The sequence below is a fragment of the Gavialis gangeticus genome, unplaced genomic scaffold, assembly GCF_001723915.1.
Source record: "Gavialis gangeticus isolate Ggan-Ray unplaced genomic scaffold, GavGan_comp1, whole genome shotgun sequence".
In the NCBI taxonomy this organism is placed as follows: Eukaryota; Metazoa; Chordata; order Crocodylia; family Gavialidae; genus Gavialis; species Gavialis gangeticus.
In genome coordinates, this window is record NW_017729019.1 from 4,626,736 (window position 1) to 4,634,705 (window position 7,970).

Genomic DNA, 7,970 nt, shown 5'->3' on the forward strand with positions numbered 1-7,970 from the left:
TCTCTTTCGCCTTCCTACATTAATTCCCCCTGGATAACCCAATATCTTTACTGTGGATTGGGGACTTTTTATCTCATCATGTGACCCAGGAAATCCAATTACTTGAGCCGAAGATGGCAAAGATTAATGCCTAGAAGAGGCTGCAGATGTGCGTGGGGCAGAGCAGGCTGCCCTGTGACGCAGGTGTGGGTTGTTCCCCTTGTCCGGTGCCCGGGAGCACCCATGGCCCCAGGGGAGGGGATTCCTGCTCGGATCCCCAGGCTGGAAACACTGAGCTGTTGGGAAGAGGACAGCTTGGGGACGATGGCAGCCCTGACCCTCCTGGGCAAACCCAGCCTGCTGCTCCTCCTGACAGAGGGGACTCAGTAACCCACAGCAGAGGGGAGAAAGCAGGCAGCCGGTGCCTGAGGAACGCAGAGCCTCCTGGATAACTTGGGGTCCCACACTCAGGTATCTCAGGAGGTCAAGCTCATTGTGTCCCCTGGGGCTCCTTGCAGCCTTATCTTACTCCCACCCACCCCCAAGCTGCCTGGGCACCTTCCTCTTCCCCTTCAATTCAAGCCTCCCAGTAAATCCTCCAGCCCCTTCTTTCACGCCAGGGACTCTGTGTGCCCCCATCCTCTCCCCTGCCAAGGGCTCTGGCTGCCCTCCAGCCCCATCAGCCCGGTCCAAAGTTCTCCTCTGCTGGGGACATGAACCACGCCGGTCTCTACCTGCTGATCTCTGCAGGGCAGAAGGGCTGAGCTGGGATGGGAGCTGCTGACAACCAGTCCTCTGTTCCCTGGGCTGGTCCAGGGGTGGCAGAAGCAGTGGGCCCTGCTGACCTGCAGCGAGGAGCTCTGTGCTTCCCACATGTGCCCCTTTGGTTTGGAGATTCAGCAAATCTTGTGCTACTGAGGAGGCTCCCAGAAAGCCTGGGATTGATCCCACCCTGCATTTGAAGGGCCCCACGTTCCACACAGACGCCGAGCACAGGATCTCACTTCCCCTTGCTTGCCTGTGAGGCGCTGAGCGAGGGGAGCAGCCCAAAGCTCCCCTGCCAGCTAACCCCAGCCAGTGCTAATCCTTAGCAGTTGCACTCAGACTGTTGCACGGGCAACAGTCACAGGGAAGCAGACACTTGGTGCAGGCCAGGGGTTTGGCTGACAGAGACAGCCTTGGGCACCTGGAGAGCTATTGCTCAGCCCAAGGGGAAGGGGGACCTTTTCCTGGAGCACCACCCGGGAGTAGGGCTTGCAGGAGATGCAGCCTCCCTTGTTCTGGCAGAAGAATCTGTTTGTTTTTTTCCAAAAATATTTATTTCTATGGATATAAATAAATAAATATTTGTGTGCGTCTGTGTGTGTGCACACGTACACACAGACATAAATATTTATTTCTGTAACTTTACATAACTTTATTTATAACTATATAGATATATATATAGATATAACTCCACCTCCAGCACTCTGCCATGTGGCCTCTGTGGTTCACTTGGCATCTCAAAGCATGCTAAAAACCTATTACACAGTTCGCACTGTGTAACCGCGCACCCACACACCCATTTCCATACCTGTACCCCTACCCACTGCCCTCCTCAAAGGGTCTACTGAAAAAGTCTATGCCAGACCCCTCTCCACCAGGTGAGAGCTGCTGTTTCTTTCCTGTTGTCCTCTTCATTCTTCCTGTGGTGCCAGTCCATTTCACTTAGTCCCATTTTAATACTTTTCACTTAGTCCCATTTTAATACTTTTCACTTAGTCCCATTTTAAGACCCCTCGACTGTGGGGTTCTGAGCGGCAGAAGAATCTGTGATGCAGAAGGAAGCCGGAGGCATGCGCCCATTAGCTCTGGCAGGCCTGCAGTGGGATGCAAGCAGGGAGGGAGGCAGCTGAGCCAGTGCAGGTCAGGCGGCAATGCAGTGAGTGCAGGAAGAGGGAGGAGGCAGGCCCAGGTGTGTGGCCTGTTGCACCAAGGGACCACAGAGGGGGTTTCTCATGCGTTCTGCTGCCCCATGGCTCCTTGGACAGGTGTGGGCAGGGAACTTGGTTCTCCCTCATTTCCTACTTTGCAAACTGGCTTCACTTTGAGGAGTGGGTAACACGAGCGCTTAATCTCTTACACCAGTGCTGCCTAATCAAGCTGGTCTCTGTCCAGCCACTTAAGCTCTTTAGAGCATTAGTTTTGTTAATCAACCCCCCACTGTGCACAAACTCTGTCCCTCCCTCCTCTCCTAGGCTTGCCTGCCTCCAAGACAGATTAAGAGCTTGTGCTCCAACTCACAGAGGATGTCTGTTGGGTGGGTCCCCATGCAATTGGCGGCTGGCCTCCCCCTTTCTCTCCACCCAAGATTTTAACTTCTGCCTTACATAAGTAACTCTTGCACTAGGCACAGGGCTGCAATAACAAGGGCGGGTTCAAATTTAGGGGTTTTACGCAAATTCTCTATCTTGGCCTGATCCTCTGCCTAGAAACCTGGGTAGATAAACACTGCCCGGTGTTCTGGTGCAAACAGCCTGTCCTGCTCACAAGCAGCAGTCAGGGTTTGTTACAGGGGGAAAATGGGACAAGAAAACGATCTTGGGGGAAACCTTAACAGTCAGTAGCCCACCCCAATCACTTCTTAACAGACTGTCACGGTCCAGGTGATCAGAGCACTCTGCTAGTTCCACACAGGGTGAAGTTGGTGGCTAGCTGGGCTAGTGCAGCTGCTAGCCCTAGCATTTCTCCTCACCTCATCTCACCGCCACTGTGGGAGTCCACAGACTATGTCTGAGGGGTTCACAAAAGATGACTATGATCAATCAAAAGTATGTGAATACCCACACTTTGAATTCAAAGGGGTTCACACTCCCATTTAAAATTTTCAAAGGGGTCTGTACTTCGGTTGGAATTTTTTTAGGGCTCTGCAAATGGTCTGAAAAAGGGTTGAAAACCAATGTTATAAGCTTTCTGACCTGCTGAGGGCTTTCGGAGTTCTTTGCAACAGAAGCATTTGCTCTAGTATTTTTCTGTAGACAAAAAAAGGAGTGAAAAGTAAGAGCTGGCACTTTCCAGGAGGCGCCCTGAGTTAAAAAAGGTTGAGAACCGGTGGTTTAGTGGGCACGGGCTTCAATCTGACCCCCCATAAGGAATTGTACTTACAGGTGAATCCAAGAATATCAGCTTTGTAGAAACAAGTGAGTAACAAGTCTCAACCACTACAGGAGTTTGTAGTCTTTCATCCCCATTTTTTCTTTGTTGGACTTTTGTGTCTTGGGCCAAATCAGCCGAATCGGTTCCAAGTTCTATCGGCCGAGCAGAGCTCAGTCATTCAAGCCTGTGCGGCGCTACCACCAGCAAGTATCCTCTCTCCCCGACTCTTCAGCCTGGGGCTTCAGATATTCCCAAATCCATAGCAGGCATCTTACATGCCAGAGACCTTGGAGTTCAGATGCCTCCTAGTCTCGCCTGCTCCTGTCCAAAGGACCAAAGGAGCAAGTTAGAGGGAAATCCCGAGAGCAATTCCCCATCACCATAAGCTGTGTAGCCTCAAAATTGTGCAGTTGAGGTTAGTGCAGGGGTCGGCCTAGGGCAGCTTCGGTCTGGAGCCTCCTGGGTGGAGTCTCTCTGAAGCCTCCTCTGTCTCTTCTGATATGAAGGTCCCTCCAGCTCAGCAGGCATGGAGACTACTGACTCCTCAGTGACCTTTGCCCAATTTTCTCTTACAACATTAGTACACGTATAAATGTGACAGTTCAGGAAGGGAGGGCCTGTGCACACAGACACTCGCCTGGCCCCTTCCATTCAAACACTTTTGCCCTGATACAGTGAAAACAAGACACACCTTGTTCCCAACTCTCGGACCGCGTATAGGGCCCAGATAGACACGTAAGCATTACACAAAGGCTGTCACGCAGAGACACAGATAACAGCAGCAGGGTCGCATTTAGAATCAGAGAGAAAATGAGGGTTGGGAGGGACCTCAGGAGGTCACATCTAGTCCAACCCCTGCTCAAAGCAGGACCAGCCCCAACTACTTCGTCTCAGCCAAGGCTTTGTCTACCCAGGTTTTGAAAACTTCCAAGGATGGAGGTCCCACCACCTCTCTGGGTAACCTGTTCCAGTGTTTTACTACCTTCCTACCAAGGAGGTTTTTCCTAATATCCAACCTAAACTTCCCTGGCTGCAACTTGAGACTGTTGCTCCATGTTCTCTCATCTGCCACCGCTCTCCAGAGCCACCTGCCTTTATTCTGAGCAGTGCTGGGGCTGCTGAGGCTTCAGGCTCAGGTGACAGATCCCCTGACACCCGCCCTGGCAATTCCCAATCTATTACTCTGCCTCCACAGGTGTCCACAACATGCCCCAAGCAATATCTTGGCATTGCAGGCAGGCCACTGGACAAGACTGGAAGCAACAGGGCTTTCTCTGAAAGATCAGGCTACACCTTTCTCTCCAACCAGGTGAGCCTGAAGGTGAATCCATGATGGAAATGTTGGGGTAAGGGGATGACTAGGACAGGGGTCAACACTGAGTAAGAGCCTTAGGATTTAGCTCATGGGACCTGGTGTAAATCAAACTGTTGGGCTCCATGGACTAGGTCCTCAGCTGGTCCCAATCTCTGCAACAGGCATTCACAAGTGGGATATTTTGAGATTGTAAATCCCTGTAGCTCCACTGAAATCAGCTCACCCAACTCCAGTTTCTTGTCAAGAAAGCCATACTGCTCCCTCCAATCCTGTACTCTCCGCTAGCACACATTTGGCCCCAAACATATGGTTATCTGTTGTTTAGTCTGGCCTGGTTCTCAGTGTCCATAAGAAGGAAATCCCCTTGGGAATTCATTTCTCAGTCAAATATACTTCCATATCAGGATGGATTCTTAATAGCCAGCCTTTGGCTTCCTGATCTTAAAGAGCTATTGTTGCATGTCCGCCTGACTCACAGTTTAAGCAAATAACTAGTGTTCTCCTTTTCCTAGAGTTTCTTCAGTGCATTCGCTTTGGGCGTTTGGCAGTACTTTGCACGCTGTCAGCTGACTACACCCCTGGCAGTGAAGCTTGGTCTGCACAGTTTTCATACCGGTTAAATTTATTTTGGTGACGGTTGTGACTTCTATTACCATGTTGAAAGAATTATACCATGAGAGCCCCTCATATCAGTGCAGCTACACCAGTATAAAGGTGCCTTATATTTGGTTACATCATTCAGGTAACCATAGGATTACCTGAATAAGCGTAAGTCCAAGTATACAAATATACTAGCATAAGTATACAAATATAACTGTATTCCCATTCAGGGCTACATCACTTTGGTTATACTAGCATAGGCAAAGCAGTATGATTTTTCTTTGTAGGAAAAGCCAGAACCAGGTTCCTTGTTGTTTCCATCAGTTTTTCAGGCAGCACCAGGAGAGAAAAAGGTCAAGTCCAGGGCTCCACCTAGGGCCAATATCCTAATAGTGGCAAAGCCCACCTAGACTTTGTTCGCGCTTGAAAGTGTGCCGTGAGTTTGCGTGTGGCACTTGCAATGTGGCCATACTAATCGGTACCGTTGCAACTAGTATATGGGTCACTGAAGCAGGTAGAAGAGCACCAGCATCCACAGCAGTCCTGCTAGGGATGCTGCTATCCTAGCCCAGCTACCCTTTGTACGTGTAGGGTTCGAATTATGGGGGGAGCTCAGGGGGGCTGAACCCCACCCCCCTTAAGAAATGAGATCCCCCCCTTTAAGATTTGAAAATCATAACCTGGGGTGAGTCTCTGATTTTATTAGGACATCGTGATGGGCAGCCCAATTTTTTTTGCAGACCCCACTCAACAGTCAAAGTATAATTTGAACCCTGTGTACCTGGAAAGTCAAACCTCTCCTAAACCCTCCCCAAAATCTCCCAGAAACAAGTGCTGTGGGGCTTATGTGTTTGCAATACCATGAGGGCTCTTGCTAGTGCAGGTATGGAGCCACATCACAGCCATCCTCCGAAAAACAGAGTAGTCCCAGCCAAAGCTGGGAGCATGTCCTGGCATAGTATTTTATCACAGTTAGGAAAGTGTGCTCCTAGACCCTGTAGAGTTGCTAGGGGGGCACGTGTGGGGCCTGACAAAATGGATAGATTCTAGGTTGTCTCTTCATTTGGTCTTTTTCCTCCTAATGTCCCCCAACAATGCCACCTGAAAGCTAAATAGTGGCAGGCTCTTTTCCCATCTCCTTCAGCTGTCTCTTAGGCAAGATCTAAGCCTTCGGCTCTCTCAAGCTTTCTTCGTCAATTAACTCCTCCTGCTGCCAATCGGTCTGTGTTGCTCTTTCATTTTGTTGTCCTTCTGCCATCCCAAAATCGGACCCATCATCTGGGGCAGCCCTACCAGAGCTGAACGTTACTCTCTGTGTATCATAGGGATTTGCTTGGCCTCAGCTCTCTGCTGTCCAGGTGGCTCAGAAGCTCTAATGCACGTGTCCTCCCAGCCCCAGTATGAGGCAGGGAAGTGCCAGTAATACTGACTTACAGGTGATGAATTCCCCCACTGAGAAGCTAAGTGACTTGGAAAAGGCCCCATTAAGAACCTGTGGCAGAGCAGGCCCTCAGCCACTGCCCTCAGCACTGGACCAACCTTTCTTGTCTTCCCCTGTGGCTCTGCATATGCATGGGACTTCCAAGCAGGGTTGCAGACTGATTACATGTCTAGTCAGGGCTTTATTTGAACGACTGTGTATACATTTCCCTTGTGTAGTTTGTGTGCTTGATTTTTCTTAGTGGCGCAAGGGGCGATAAGTGCTTTAAAAATCAGTTTAGGCAAGATTTTGTCCAGTGACTAATGCCCCTTAGAGACTTGATTTTTCTGTCTCCCAAGTCCAAGGCAAGCACTCCCACCACTGGGACATCCTTCCTTTCTGCTTTGCATATGCTTTGCATATACCTTGCATATGCACTCTGAATTTGCATTACTCTAAGTCAACGGTTCTCAACCCAGGGTACTGATACTGTGGCAATATGCAGTGTGCCTTTACATGTGAGAGAAAGAATGGGAAAGAGGAAACAGATCTCCAGGATGAGAAGGAAAAAGGAAAAAAGAAAAACAATTGTACACCATCTCCCGGGCTGCTGGATAGGTGCTTGTAGTGACATAACATGCCCCTTATTTTTATTATCTGTAACAGAATGTCCTTGGGGTACCAGCAGGGTAGTAAACAGGGCACGTGACCCAAGCCAGCATGAGGGGCTAAAGAAAGAGTAAAAAAAAAAATGACTTTGGTATTTCAGCCACCTGGGGGTCATCATTCACTTGATCCTCCTCCTCCTCCTCCTCCATGACCTATTGTATTTCTTTCCTCCCTGCTATACTTATATTCCAATTAACTCCTTATGAAGCTTTTGCATTTTTCTGTTGTTTTGTCATCTGCTAATGTTGTCCAGTTGTCTGTAACTTTCCCGAGAGCCTCACATGTCTCGGTATTCCTCTCTGATGTTCTCCCAGCATAGGGTTTTCTAACTGCCTGTCTCTGCCCCTGCTTTCCTGATGGGCGGGTGGCTTCATGTTCCTTGCATTCCTTTTCAGAGGGAACATAATCTGTTGGGCCTTAATCACAGCAGGACAAATCCCCCTAAGGTTCAGAGCTCCCTCAGTGCCCACTCTGGCCTCATTTTGGCTCTCTCTTCCCTAGGATAAAACTGGTGGAAACCTCTGGTTCATCAGGGCTTTGACCCTTGAGGGCAGCAGAACAAAGGTGTAGCATGAGCCTGTCCCCTCTTGGTAGCCAGCCCTTTCTGCTGCATGTTCAGCTGCAGTTGATCCAGGAAACTGGGACAGGAGAGATCCTCCCTCCTCGGGTTCCTGAGCCGCATTGCAGACAGGTTGGTGGTGAAGGTGTGGTAGGCTCCTCACACACCTGTGCTTTTTTCACAGGTCCTCAAGAGAAAGTGCCTTCTCCCTCTAAAGCTGCAGCCCCATCTGGCATAGCAGATCTCTTCCGAGCTTTCCCATTTGCAACATCTGAGGAAGTGGGCTGTAGCCT